At 38.5% G+C, this 15,673-nt stretch overlaps 1 pseudogene; it reads left to right on the top strand.

Annotated features, from left to right (window-relative positions):
- Positions 1-3,410: 3,410 nt before the first annotated feature.
- On the top strand, positions 3,411-3,878 carry LOC103287299 (60S ribosomal protein L23a-like; annotated as a pseudogene).
- The last annotated feature ends 11,795 nt before the right edge of the window (positions 3,879-15,673 follow it).

Raw genomic sequence — 15,673 nt, 5'->3', positions numbered from 1 at the left:
CTATTCTTGAATGGTATATCCTGGAGCCTTTTCAACCCTCCACACGATGTTTGGGGTACTACCATTTCAGAAGCTACTTTCTTTATCAGGCAGGTTTTGTTACTTTGAGACTTAAGCTCTAGTTTCCAACCACATTCATAAACAATAGATACAGTCATGAAGGCTTTAAATTCAAGGCTATGGACTCTCTTCAGCATTTTTGTGGCTGTCTTGGACACTCACAGGGCTCTAAATGGACCAGGCACTTGGACTTAGCATAAATCTCTGCTTTAAAACTATTCAAAACAGCTCAGTAAAACTGAGAAGCTGCCCATGACTTAGGTTATTTTAATTAACCTTGGGTTTTGGGTAAATTCCCTGTTTGTTAGCATTTTGCAATTCTAGAATTCCGTTACCTTATGTCTCAAAATGAAGTTAGGTTTTAAAAGATTCTTTCCAGTCTTGAATATCCTAAAATTTACTGTTGATGTCGATGGTGCCACATTTTTAGTACGGCTTTCTTCAGGTTTTGATGACGCTCATGATGACAGCTATCTTTTGTGGCTTGTAAAAAAGCAAAAGAAATATAGAAAAAAGGACATCTGATCTGAAATTATTTGGTGGGTAATTGTAAATTTGACATCTGTGAGAAGCAAGCCACTTTTGTGCATATTCCAATTAATTGCAGGTTGTTTTTCCTGTCATTTTGCACCATCACCATATCCTAACACTACTGAGTTTTTTTGTGTTTTGTTTTTTTTTTCAGTAAGAAAATGAACAATTAGAAGTCCTATGTTGGACAAAAGCAATGGAGAACAATGAGTCAGCCAAATCAATTACCCTCTTGTTCTTCTATCCTCAAGAAATTAATATCTATGGCATTTTTTTTTTCAGTCTACTCAACAATCTGGGCCCATGAACAGACAAAAATATTCATTATTCCCTTACCATAGAAGTACTATTCACATTGTTCCAAAGCCATAGGCACATTCTCATTTGAGTGTTCCATTTTTATGGCATTAATCATTGAGTTTCAAAAGAATAACTTGATGCTAGTGTCTGAATTACAGTACTTTAGTGCTTTGCTCAAATGCTCACAAACGTTCCATTCTTTGCATGCACATTACTCTTTAAAGATGCTTAGGATAAACTAAAGAGGCAGTAGAGAGAGTTGAGATGAACTTGAAGATAGTTTGCACATTATGTGCTTGCTTACAGCAAAATAGAAACAATAAAATCAGGTCTTCAAGAATCTTTGAGCTCATTAGTCCCAGAATCATTAGCTGTCTGTGGTACTGCCTAGAACACTGAATGACACATGTTGACCTTCTTAGAAGTCTTTTCAGGGAGTCCAGCTAACTGTATGCAGGAAAAGGATTCACTTGAAGTTGCTTGAGTCTTTTCTCTCTTTACATTTTCCTCTTCCCATTCTACTTCCCACAAAATATCTGGGATGTTCAGAGGTATGAATGTTAAAGGTGGTCATGTTTAGTCTAGCTTTATTCCAAGATAGAATAGGGGTTTCCTAAAAAAATTATCCCACAAGATTCCTAATACTTAGAAATCATAAAAGTGGAACAAAATTTTAAATACACAATGAATAATGAGTTTCAAAATGTAACTTTGTAAGAAAAGAAAATCTATGATTTAAAGAAACAAAAATGTAAATATCTGGTATCAAAGATAATGAGAATTAGGGTAAAAAAAAACCTGGATTCAATCCTCAATTCTGCCACTTTCTATCTGTGTGAATATGGGCATATTATGTATCCTGAATGTTGGGTTGTTTGCAAAAGAGTAAAAAATAGGGGGAATAACTGATAATGGAAGTAGACTTGACTTGGGGTAGTCAACACACAATATAATATTCAGATGATGTATTATAGAATTGTACACCTGAAACTTATATAATTTTATTAACCAATGTCACCTCAATAAATTAAATAAAAAGGCTCCAAAATTAATTAATTGGCTAATTAATTAATTAAGAAGACACCTCACACAAACCCTGCCTCCATTCTCATCTTTGACCCCTGGACACCTGGAGAAATAATAAGGGAAAAGTCTTTGGCCCTCTCTTTGGCAGGTGATGTCAATTGACCCAGCACACTGAAGAGACAAACTTACCCAGAACCCACAAGCATAGGAGGTTTAGGATATTTCTATAGGAGATCCCTGAGCCCTCTGATACTGCCCTAGAATAATTTCATGGGCACAGATAACAGATTGTCACCATTGTTCTTGACTATAGTATTCTGAAGTTTCTGTGCCCTTCAAAAATAAAACAAATTAAAAGGAATAAAATAATAAATATAGTTATCATTACAGTGATTTTATAAAAATTAAAGAGAATGGAATTATGTCTAAACTAACCTGATCAATATTGCAAAATCCTATGATCAATTTTTAGTTTTCATCAATTTTATGTACTAACAACCTATAATGGCATTGGCTCCTCTGTCATTCTTGATATGCTTTCTTCACTTGGCCTCCTGGAAACCATATTCTCCAAGGGTTATTGTTGTCCTACTTCAATTGGTTGAACCTGAACCTTTCCAATCCTCTTTTCTGCTTCCTCCTCATCTTTCTAGCATCTTAACATTTGAGTATTCCATGGCTTATGGGGAGGGGGTTCCCAGGACAAGAGGTTTCAAGAGGGCTAAAGTCAAGCTCCTCAAGCATTCAGAACCAGCAAGAAATCAAAGTCAGATCAGGTGCAGGCAGAAGAGTGTCTGTCCTGTGGTGAGGATGTACTCTGGTAGATGTATGCTGAGCTCCAATGGTGAAATGAATGAGATGTGACCATGTATTCTAAATAATCCAGAATAATTCTCACAGTCTAATTCATTTGCAACTTATATTTGACCTTCATTTATTTAGGAGATCTTAAACAAGTCATGGCCCTAGCTTACAACTGACAAAGAAAGTATCTCAAAGATTTTATTTTACCAAAGGATTTATATCAGATTTGGGTATTGAGTTTGGAATTGGAGTGGCAGCCCAAACAGGAGGGTGAAGACAGCTTAATCTGAGGGCTCCTAAGTATAGATGTTCCTTGAGGTAGAGCAGGAAAGCTTGGAGACACATGGAATGTGTGTTGGGCAGAAATAGAAGGGTTTGGGTACTAGGTTTCTAATAAAAGTATATTAATTATTCTGAAATATTATACTTTTACTCTGTTTTCCAGGAAGAACTTGGCTCTTTAAGTTTTAAAACATTTGTGGGAAGCATTATCTCCACATTAAATTCCAGATCGAGTACAACAGAGTAACAGATCCAACTAATATTCCACTTACTTTATCATAAGTGCTTGCATGTGATTTACATGTTATCTCTATCAAGCCCTATCATAATAGATACTAACTAGTATGACACCATTTTATAATGAAGAAATTGAGGTGGGAACGAGTCTCCAAAACTCTTTCACAAAGATGGCGCTGAAAGCAAAGAAGGAACCCCCTGCCCCTCCCAAAGACAAAGCCAAAGCAAAGGCTTTGAAGGCAAAGAAAGCAGTGCTGAAAGGTGTCTACAGTCACACAAAAAAGAAGATCCGCATGTCACCCACCTTCCGATTGCCAAAGACACTGATGCTCCGCAGGCAGCCTAAATATCCTTAGAAGAGCGCACCCAGGAGAAACAAGCTTGACCACTATGCCATCATTAAATTCCCCCTGACTACCAAGTCAGCCATGAAGAAGACAGAAGACAATACACTTGTGTTCATTGTGGATATTAAGGCCAACAAGCACCAGATCAAAAAGGCTGTGAAGAAGTTCTATGACATTGACGTAGCCAAGGTCAACACCTTGATCAGGACTGATGGAGAGAAGAAGGCATAAGTTCTACTGGCTCCTGACTATGATACTTTGGATGTTGCCAACAAAAGTGGGATCATCTAAACTGAGTCAAGCTGCCTAATTCTAAATATAAAAATTTTACACTATAAAAAAAAGAAAGAAAGAAATTGAGGTTCAGAGAATAGTTAAGTCACTTGCCCACGGTTGCTCAGCAAGTGGTGGGACCAAGCAAACAGGCAAACTGACTCCAAGGCACACAGGTTTGCTTACATAATGCTACTTGTGTCCTCACTGGCTGAGGCAGAGCTGCAACATGATCCCTGTCAGCTAGTCTTGCCATTGCCACAATGATTAGTACCCTTCATTTAAATATATTTGTGAACCCAGCAAAGGCATAGATGTATCATTAGGTTAAAGGTGTGTCCATTATGAAGCAGTAATTGGCCCTTTTAGCATTTTCATTGCTACAAATCACACATTATATGTATAACTATTACTAACCTAATCCCACCAAAGCCTATTAATGTCAGACAGACCTGGCAATTCATCACTAAACTGTCTCCAAGGATGTTTTACACTTTGTCTAGGGCTGCATTTAACATCTGCAATTATAGAGAAAGAATGCCATGCAAAGTGTCCTTAAATCTCTTTGCAATACAGCCAAACAAAACATTGACTTGATTGAGAGCTCCAGGACATTGGTTGAGAGCTATTGCCATGTGTTTTTAGGCTTTAAAGACTAATAGCTAAAGTGTTCACCAACACAAGAGAACAAAATACACACCAGCTGCTCAGCTTTGCCTAAGCCTGTGGGATCAAGATGAAAAGAATTAGACAAACTATTATAGCAATCAGGCCTCAAGCAAGCAAAAGCCTGGCTCAACATTAAGAAGCCCCCATTAATGGGCTAGTACACCACCATGCTCTTGGTGCTTCGGGGCTTCTGGTATGGAAACATTTTGTAAGAGAGTAGTAGTATTTTGCCTGCTGGGAAGCATAGTTAACCTCTCTTCTTGCTATGTTTGAATTCCACTTGTTCATTCTTGGTCTGAATTTACTCTTCTTTCCACTAAGCATTCCTTGTCCCCTCTTGCCCATACTCAAAAATATGGACCTAATTTATCCTTCTGGAATGCCCCTTTGCAAGTTAATACTGATCACCCTCCAAAGCAACGGAACACACACACACACACACACACACACACACACACACACACACTCCCAAACCCCCACTTACATTCTGATTTAATCTTTACTTGCCACTCCTCCGACAGACAGAATGATGTATACTCACTATAGGAAGGTTATCGAGACCAATGTCCAGTTGGTAATAAACTAATTTGCCTACGCCTCCATCCTTAAGTGTTCTCGGTGTGCTGCATTTGTGTTCTGCCTCCCTGGTTTGGCATAAGCTCTCTTTAACCAAGGATGAAGAATATTGCTTTAGTTGTCTTATATTCCTATCATGTTTATTTTGCAAAACCAAGTAATTATCCAGCACAAAATAAATATTTGTATCAGCTTCTACTGAGAGATGATAGAGGGATGACCAGGACAAAATTCTGCTTGGTCTCCCTCCCCACTCTCCTGAGCCCATGGGAGCATCTTCCTGCACTTTCACTCAGCCATGCTTCCTGCTTCCTAGTATCACAGCTCCCAGTCCACCTGGAATAAAGTTGCCATTAAAACATTCTCCATGAGGTAACAATAGACTAGGCTGTTCCATATTGGCACAGACCCTCTGTGAGGCAGTAGGGGGCACTATGGATTCATGCCTCTGATACCTCCAAATAAACACACACAGGAAAGAGGAAGTGTGGTAAGTCCTTCAAGGTTTCTACTTTGTAGTGGTCATCTTGTCCATTCCTATCATTGCCACCGCTTCCCTCTTTCAATGCTTTTTCTTATATTTTGTTTTTCCTGACCACATCAAAGTTTTTCAAAAGCTGATACTAATTATTGTGACTGTTCTGAAGGATTCAATAAATCAAATATTGTTATAAAACAATAGTCACCAAAGCCAGGAATTAGAAGCAATCCTTGATCTCCACATTTAATTGGCTACCAGGTCCCAAAGATATTTCCACATTCTTTCTCAAACTTGTCCCCTCCTATTCAAATTCATACCTCTGAACAAGAGGGCTCAGCTAAGGAGGCAAGTGAGACTAAAATCTTTAAATGAAAGTCAACTAGGCATTTCATCACCAAAAGGATTTAGTCAAGAAAAAGAAAGGATTACAATCCAGTAGTACAGAAATGGAAGCCACGTACATGAACAAGGGCCAAGAAGACACAGGAAGCTCTTTTTACCGAGAGGATAGAAAGTTAAGGGGAAGGACTGCTACAACCATAGAGCTCTGCTGTAATCATAGAGTTCTACCTGTAGTTCTTTCTTTCATGATGACGTAGGGGATGATGGCTCCTCCCACACAGGCCCTCCTGATTCCTGTCTAGGTTAAGTTCTCTGTAATAAATTTTAACTAAGCTAAGTTAAAATTCAACTCTCCCTTTACAGATTTTAATATTAGATGGCCACAGAAGGACTGAAGTATAGAAAACACTACTTCTCATACTTAGGGATTTAGGCTTTCTTATCAGTGCATAGTGAGGGGATATATTCTCAATGAGGAACAACTAATGGTGATTCCTCCCTACCCCACCCTCCATTCTCCTACTAAACTACATTTGCTATGAGAAAATATTAAATGCCATGGGGGAAAAAAACACAAATTATCTTATTATTAGTGTATGGATAACCTAATTGAGGATCAGCAAACTATAGCCCTGAGGCTAAATCCAGTCCATGCCTTGTTGTTGTTTGTTATTCTGCCCAAAGAGCTGAAAAACGTTTTCACATTAGTAAAGGATTGTAAAAAATATATATGATAAATATACAACAGAGGTGGTATTGTAGTTTGCAAAGCCTAAAATATTTACTCTCTGGCACTATAGAGAAAAAGCTTTCCAGTGCCCACACTAGACAATACCTTAATAAAGGAGATTGCTAATGAAAACTACATAGAAAGAGTTGTTAATGGTTTCTGTGTAAATTCATTGTTAAGAATAAGTGATCAGAAATAAGATGGAGGGACAAATTTTACCTTCCATAAGGGTTTTATTTCTTTGACTTCTGTATAGTAAGTTTTCATCAGTGAATGTCTATCAGAACATCTTGTGTTCAGTCAAGTCTAGTGTGTTTAAGCTCGCCAGGATCTGTTAAGACCAACAACTTTACTTTGTTCATAGCCTACCCGCTGAACTGCTTGCCTCCATCCAACTAAAACTCCATTAGTGAGTGTTAGTCCTACTGAGACCTTGATTTATCCTCTGTTGGCAGCATCATATTGCTCACAGATCTGCTGCTCAGCTCTGATCTCAACTTCCATTTGCAATCACTCTTGTGATTATGCTGCTTCAGAGCAAACCAAGAATAATCTCACTGAGACTAGCCCACTCTTATGTGACAGTTCTTGAATTGTACAGTGCAGCTAGTGCCCATACTTGTATGAAAACAGGCATCCTGTCACCCAGTGACTTGAAAACTGAATACTCAACTGGTGATGCCAGGCTAGGAACTCAGCCAAACTGGCTCAATCAGAACAAAATCTTCTTTTTGGTTTGGTTTTTGCTCCAATTTGGCTAATTCATTTGCTGGGAGACAGGTTTTCTTTTTATATTGAAATTAAGAAAGATGATATTAATCTGAGGAATATGTTCAGTAACTCGAGTTCTAAGGCAGACTGAGAGCATGTATCTTAAATAAGAGCCAGGGACCCCCCTGGCAAAGTTTCTCAGTATTCAGTCCAGCTCACTCGGATCAGAATTTTCTTGGGTGCTTATTAAAAATTCAGAACCCTAGTACCAACTCCTTCATATCTAGTGAATTAAAGTTTCTGAGAATGGAGTACCATTCCCAGTATTATTATTATGTGTACTAAATTTTCAGAACCAATGATCTAAGAGGTCTATGTATGGTCTTAGGGGATTTCTTTACCAACTGAAATTATTTGCAAAAATTCTCTGTGATGGTTCAAATTGCATTTTTGTAAAAACATCATATTACCCATCATGAAATTCTCAAAGCAGTTTATAGCTCAAAATGATAAGAATTGCTGATTTTAAACGAAATTAAGATTGATTCATAACACCAAGCTCAAACTTCTCCATAGACCCATTTCCTGAACAACTGACAAGTCCTACCTAGAAGGATAACAGGATAACCTTCTTCCTTACCATACGCTGCTCTTCATAGATGCAATGAGCTCAGACCCCAATATTTCCATTTGATCCAGAGAAGCAGCATCAGTCACTTTTCTTTGAAATCAGAGCTCCTCTAGGATTTAACCTTACTGTTCTCTATTTTAAAATCATTTGCATTCCATGAAAGGCTTTCCATGTCTGGGGGCTACACAGAGCTCCTCATAGAATCCACCTGACCCCCATCAACTTCCAACATGAGGAAAACACAGCTCAGCCCTCATCCTCAGTCAGGCCACTCACTTTTTAACCTTTTGCACTCGGATGTCAAGTGTGACTCGACACGGTTAGCATCGGTAGCAGCTCTTTTTATACTCTTTGAATGTATCAATAATTTGAAATATAAAAAAATCCAAATAAATAAGTTTGTATGAAAAGAAACTCCAGTTTTTTATTCTACTGCCGTGCTTTGTAAAATCTGGGGTATTTAAAAAATTAAGTCCCGAGTAGAATAAAGGAATCGAGAAAAAAGCAAGCGAGTGCAAAGGGTTAATCTTCTTGGGATTCTGCACCCAACTCCAATGTGAGGTTTTTTTCACATCACCAAGCAATTCTCAGACACCAGCTGGGCATTCTACAATTTAACTCAATTCTGATACTATTTACCTGCAGGTAGCATCAGATCCCAGGACTTCAAATGCCAGTCACAGTTCTGGATTGTTATCTATGCTTCTAACTCACCAACTGTACAATAGTGTAGGGATGTATTCCAAGACCCCAAATGGATACCTGAAAGTGCAGATAGTGGTGAACCCTACATATACTCTGCTTTTCCTATATATACATACGTATGATAAAGTTTAATTTACAAATTAGGCACAGTAGGAAGCTAACAATAATAAGTAATATTTAAATAGAACAATTATAACAATATACTTAATAAAAGCTATGTGAATGTGCACTCTTCCAAAGTATCTTACTATATTGTATTCACTCATCTTGTTGTGATAATGTAAGATGACCTGATGCCTACATGATGATATGAAGTAGGTGAAAGATGTAGGTATTGTGACGTAGCATTAGGCACAGTGCTTTCAGGCACAATGCAATGCTGTCAATCAGAACACATTTGGTTTTCCACCCACAATTTTAATGCCTTTTTCATCTTAACTAAGCACTTATCACATACCACAGCTGTCATTTTCACCAGTTTGAGGTGCAACAGCAAAACTGGTAAAAATTCCTTTTTTCTTCACAATTTCACAACAGAAGATTTGTTCTTACTGTAGATCTCAGTAACCTCAGCATATGATTTTTTTTCTTTTCTTATTAAGTCAAGAACTTTCACTTTTACACTTAAAGGAACCACTTTAGAGCTTCTCTTTGACATTTCTGAATTGCCCAGCATAACTACTCTTGCCCTTTGGGGCCATCATTAAGTAAGAATTACTTGAACACAGCGATATTTCATATTTCAACAGTGATCTGGTAACCAAGATGTCTACTACCTGACTAAGCATCTGCAGCATTGAGATGCTGGTAAAGAAATGATTCACATCCTGAGCAGTACAAAGCAGGACATCGCAAGCTTTTATCACACTACTCAGAATAGTGCTCAATTTAAAACATATGAACTATTTATTTCTGGAATTTTCTATTTAATATTTTTAGATCATGGTTGACTACTGGTAACTGAAACCTGGAAAAGTAAAACCTCAAATAAGGGCGGGAACTACTGTAGAGCAGAGGTTCCAAGGACCTCCTTGGGTTGGATTAATTGTCTTGAGTGGCTCACAGAACTGTGAGAAACAATTTACTTACTAGATTGCCAGTTTATTATAAAAGGGTATATAGCTCAGGAACAGCCAGATGTAAGAGATGCATAAGGCAAGCTATATGGGAAGGCAAGGATTCCATGTCCTCTCTTCAGACACCATTTTCCCCACATTTCCATGTATTCACCAACCTGGAAGCTCTCCAAACCATGTCCTTCTAGGAGGCTTCAATACATAGGCATGATTTATAAAATCTATGGCCACTGGAGACTGGACACAATTTCTAGCCCCTCTCCTCTCCCAGGAGGTAGTGGGTGGGGGAAATGAAAATTCCAGTCCTCTAATCACAGTGTTGGTTTCCCGGGCAACTGGCATCAATCCTTTGGATTATCACTTCATTAACATAACAAACGATATCTCTATAGCCCTCATCAGAAGAAACTCCAAGATTTTCTGGAGCTCTGTGCCAGGAACCTGGAAGAAGACCGAATATTTGTTTCTTATAAATCTCAGTATCTTACATCTGACTCTACTGACTTCCCAAAGTTAAAAAAAATAAATAACTATATGAAAGTGAGAAAGGTAGAGATTTATCAGTTGCTACCAAATTCCTTCATTTTAATAAGGAAGACATCAAGGCTCAAAAAGGAAATTTTAAAATTCTCAGCTTGATAAAAACTTCAAGGACCATCATTTACATTATCTCCTTGGTTCCTCAAGCTTCTCCAGGGAGAGACAACATGCTAGCTAGTTTTAGTAGATCATTTGGCTTTTAGTCTAATGCTTTTTACACTTAAAACTGACTCCAAAAAAAATGACAAATATAAAATTTCTTAGAAAATACAAAGGGAAATATAAATATGATGTTCTATTATGACTGTTATCTCGCCCATGACTCTGAATATGACTTTTTTTTACTTTTTTTTTTTTTTTTGCAAATGGAAACAAAGATCCATTAGCAACATGGTGTAATAAACAGAGTACCAGCCTCGTAATCAGAACTACCTGAGAGGTACTCAGTTTTTCCTATGGCAAAGTACCCTTTCTTAGGCCAATTTCCCAAATGGAAATCAATTTAGTCTTTCATGAATTTCTCTCCAACCAATAATCTACCCTTATAAAATTTAATTTTTCAGAACCCAACTTCCTAACTACAATTCTTACCTCAGAGAGCCTTTTATGATATTTTTTTAAGGTAATACTAAACTTCTTTCCTGGAGTACCTGACTGGTCAATGTCAATTGGTTAGAAATTAATTGAGACTGAGGTGGAATATAAAACAGTCAAAAAATAATGAAATGCAGATGAAAAAAAAATCTAACCTTACACATTCAATAGAAAATTCTCATTCATTGAAAAACTAAGAAGCTTATATCCTTGATTTAACATGTATGTCAAAGAATTCAGCTTTTTAAAGTCAAACAAGTCTGCTTTGAAGCCAAAATGACTGGGAAGAGCAGAAAAACCCTTGGCAAAACTTAAAATTCCAGCTACTCAAAGTAAGATATTAGCTTATTAGTCATGTAAGAAGCATTGAATATATTTACTGCTATCATATCTTCCCATAAGTGTTTTCTACAAGTTGAGACTGGGAATGTACACAGAAAAGAATAAAATAAAATAAGCACAGGGACTATTAATAGTATAAACTCTGTGAAGTTCTCAGAAGAAAGTATGCAGGAACATACTTTCCAAGCCAGCGTGTGTGTCACTAAAAAAAGTTAATATTAAAATCAAGTTGAGTATTTCAGTTGTTGAAAAGGACCGACTGTATGTATTCTCCACTAATGTCCTTGAAAATTTATACTATCAAATCTATCCTTAGTTATTTACAGAATGATTACCAGAAATCCCTCCCTTTCCCCATTCTCTTCCTCACCTGTTCCTTTCCCCAACTACAGATTTTGCTAAAGATACAGCACAAGACAAGCAAAATCAGGAAGGCATCTGACAGATTGTATTCGTCTTCTCACCCTTTGTGACTTACTGGAGTTTACTATATTATTATGAAAAGTCAAAACCAGCAAGAGATTGTGTTGCTCACAAATTTTAAGTTTATAAGTTAAATGCAGTAATTCCTCATTATCCAAATCTAACCCATCCCCACAAACCTGCTAGTGAATTATATAGTAGGACTCCATATTTTATTATTTTAAATAAAAATAGAATAGTACCCTGTGCTCCCAAACCTTCTGAAAATCCCAATTTCCCCAAATATCACTAAAACAGTTTGTAACATCTCACTAATTGCCTAATTATTTAATACTTACTGCACTCTTTGGTGAGTGTTTTTTATATGCCAGATCCAATAGCACTATGTAATTTTAGATATTATTACATTTTCCTTCTATAATACTACACACATGTACTCTGCTATACAGAAATGATCAAGTGATGTACTGAAAAGAGATAATGAATACAAATGACATTAGCAGGAGAAGGTTTAAAAACAAGGCATTATTAAAAACAATTGATTACAGACTGAAGGGCTGCCTGAGTGAAGTTAGACTGTGTGAGGAAGCTTGCTTGATGATAGGTGAGGGTGAGAAGAATGAGCTGGTAAAAGAGAAAAACAGCAGAAGCTCGAGGTTTGCTCATGTGCGAAAGCAAGTTACTGGGGGTCATCCTTCTTCTCCTGGCACTTGTGACCCCAGGAGTGGTGACTGTGAACCATTTTATGAAGCTTTTGATGCAGTTATGCATGATTCCTTTTAACCTCTTGCTAATGCCTGGTCTTCTCTAAGGATCACTAGATCACTTCTTGAAAGATTTGTCCATATCCTTAGAAGGACATTTTATTTATAACTAGAGGCCCAGTGCACGAAATCCGTGCATGGGGGTGGGGGGAGTGTCCCTCAGCCCAGTCTGCACCCTCTCCAATCTGGGACCCCTTGAGGAATATCCAACTGCCCGTTTAGGCCCGATCCCAGTGAGGTCGGGCCTAAACAGGCAGTTGGACATCCCTCTCACAATCTAAGACTGTTGGCTCCCAACCGATCACCTGCCTGCCTGCCTGATTACCCCTAACAGCTTCTGCTTGGCAGCCTGATCAACACCTAACTGCTCCCCTGCCAACACAATTGCCCCTAACTGCCCTCCCCTGCTGGCCTGGTCACCCCCAACTGCCCTCCCCTGCTGGCCCGTCACCCCTAACTGCCCTCCCTTGCCAGCCTGGTCATCCCTAACTGCCCTCCCCTGCCGGCCTGGTCACCCCCAACTGCCCTCCTCTGCAGGCCTGGTCCCTCCCAACTGCCCTCCCCTGCTGGCCATCTTGTGGTAGCCATCTTGAGTCCACATGGGGGTGGCCATCTTGTGTGTTGGAGTGATAGTCAATTTGCATATTACCTCTTTATTATATAGGACAAGTAAAGATAAGGAATTGTTATCTTTTAATTTTTTTTTACTGTTTTACTTCATTACTGCTGTGTTATGTGCTCCATGTGAGTGACGTAGGTGCTTATGTAGGTGGGTTCCAACTTAGAGCGAAAATCGCGTTACGTCACGCCATAGGAACAGATCTCTGATGTAACCCAAGGACCTACTGTAGTCCAATATGACTGATAAGAACTTATAAGAAAAGGATATTGGGATAGAGACACCGACAGAGGGATGTGACCATGTGTGGAAATAGCAACAGGTGGCCACCCACAAGCCAAGGAGAAAGGCCTCAGTAGACACTAAACCTGTCAACACTTCAGTCTTGGACTCCTAGCCTCCAGAACAGTGAGAAAAGACATTTCTGTTGTTTAAACCACCAGTCTGTGGTGTTTGTTATGGCAGCCCTGGCAAACTAATAAAGTAGGCCGTTAGTATTTCATCTATTTCAAATATTAAAACGTTAGAGATTCAGAAAAATGAAAAGACATATCCAAGTTTATACAACATTTCAAGGTAAAAAATTGGATTAGGATACCAACCTCAACTCCTAGCCTGGTGCTCTTTCCCCTACACCAGGATTGCTTTGTGGCAGCTCTATAAATAAAACATCTTAAGGAGTGGGTTCTGCTTTTATTTTTCAGGGTGGAGAAATGTTGAGGCTTTTTGGTGTGTTTTTTGTGTGGGTTTTTGTTTTGTTTTGTTTTGCATATTTCAGTTCTGTCTCTGCGTAGGGCAGGTTTACCTCTGATATAAAGTGGCCTCTCCACTTCTTATGATTCAGTGGTAAAAGTTGCAAGGAACAAAAAACATGGGAATTAAAGTAAAGGTTCCCTGTTGCTTATAGCACTTTAGTGATATCAATATTAATTTTAATTAGTGCCACTATATTATCAAATGAAAAGTAATTGGGCTATATTTTTTTTAAGAAAACTAAAGCTGTAGGTAATCGTATTAGAAAGACTGTTTTTCAATTTTATTGAAACCACAGTTTTTACACCGCCTTCAGATTGTGGATGTAAAATCTTCCTCCATCCAGCATAATCAATCCCCATCTCAGTTAACTATACTTCTATTTTGAAAATCAATGATAGCAAGTCAGAGACAGAAATTGCAATTATAGTCACACTGTTTTTCTGCCTAAAAGCCCATAATGACCACCCACTCCCTAGAAGATGGAGTTCAAAATTCTGAGTATTAGCATAGAAATCCTGCCACAATCTTGATCTCACCAACTTTTTCAGTCTTAACCCCACCTAGTTCCCCATACACGCTATGCTCTTAGCAATGTTTGAATGCTCACATTTCTCTGAAAATTCCATGCATGTCATACATGCTTTTATTTGTGTTCTTCCTTCTGTCAGGAATATGCCTTCATTACATTATGTCTCTGTCTGAGCCTTATTTACTTTTTTAAATCTAACCTTTTGGTCTCCCCCAAATCTTCCTCCACCCAGCATAATCAACCCCCATCTCAGTTAACTGTATTTCTATTTTGTGGCATATTCCTTTGTCCTAGGGTTAATTGTTTATTTGCATGTCTCAACCCATGACACCACCTCATATGGACTCTGATCTTTATGAAAGTGGGAACACGGCTTAGTTATTTTGTATCCTTAACCCCAGAGCCTGTGCCACTTTTCCTCCTAAATGCAGTGGATCTAATGTCCCTTTTATTTGAGTCAAAATTCCTTCTATAATTGTTTTGGAAGGGAATACCAATGAAATCCACAATTGTAGACCTTTAAGTATTGATTCAACAAAATCAGTCATTAACTGTATGTCAATAAGTCAAAACAATGGAAAACCAAAATCACCCTGGGTGCCTCCCACTCATGCCTCACAGGATATCATTTCTCAGAGTGAAGCACCAGTTAACACTGTCAACTAAACCAGAGTAGAAAAAGCAGCAGCTCTTCTAGCTACAGAATCCCTTGTTGCCAGGACAACCTCTAACAATCTGCCTTTCTAATGATCATGCCAGAAATACCTAAACCCTGAAGCAAGCGATTCAGCTGGGGTCCAAAGCTGTGCCAGAGATTTGGCTCAATTTGAACTTCTGAATCAAAAATGCAAATGCTTTATCCGGAGCATTTTTGACATATTTTCTGATATGGTTCTTCAGCATATTTTTGGCTGGTGTGACAGGAACTTAGGGAAGGGCCCACTTCCCTAACTTAGGGGGCTCAATCATAGGGGGACGCTTAGGAACATGCCTGCACGATGACAAATTTCCTGCCAAGTCGGGATTCCCAGCGTCAGAAACACAGAGCTCCCAGTGACTCATTCATCTCAGATGGAGCTCTTGGGATTTCCCACAGATCACAGAGCCCCCCGCACTTGCAGAGTTTGAGGATATGCCCTGATGTCTACACAGCTCTGACCTTAAGCCCTTCCACGTGAAAAGGACTAACTGCAGCTGGTTACCATTTTTCTCTCACTAGGATCTCTTCCCATCTGCTCTCTTGTGTAGTCTTCTAGAAAATACCAAAAGGGCAGCTGCTTTTGCCCTAGGAGGAAGACATTTGTGTAGATGTCAACAAAACATTT

This window comes from Eptesicus fuscus, chromosome 5 (assembly GCF_027574615.1).
Source record: "Eptesicus fuscus isolate TK198812 chromosome 5, DD_ASM_mEF_20220401, whole genome shotgun sequence".
Lineage (NCBI taxonomy): Eukaryota > Metazoa > Chordata > Mammalia > Chiroptera > Vespertilionidae > Eptesicus > Eptesicus fuscus.
The sequence above is the reverse complement of the archived record's forward strand: the minus strand, read 5'-3'. Positions and strand labels throughout refer to the sequence as shown.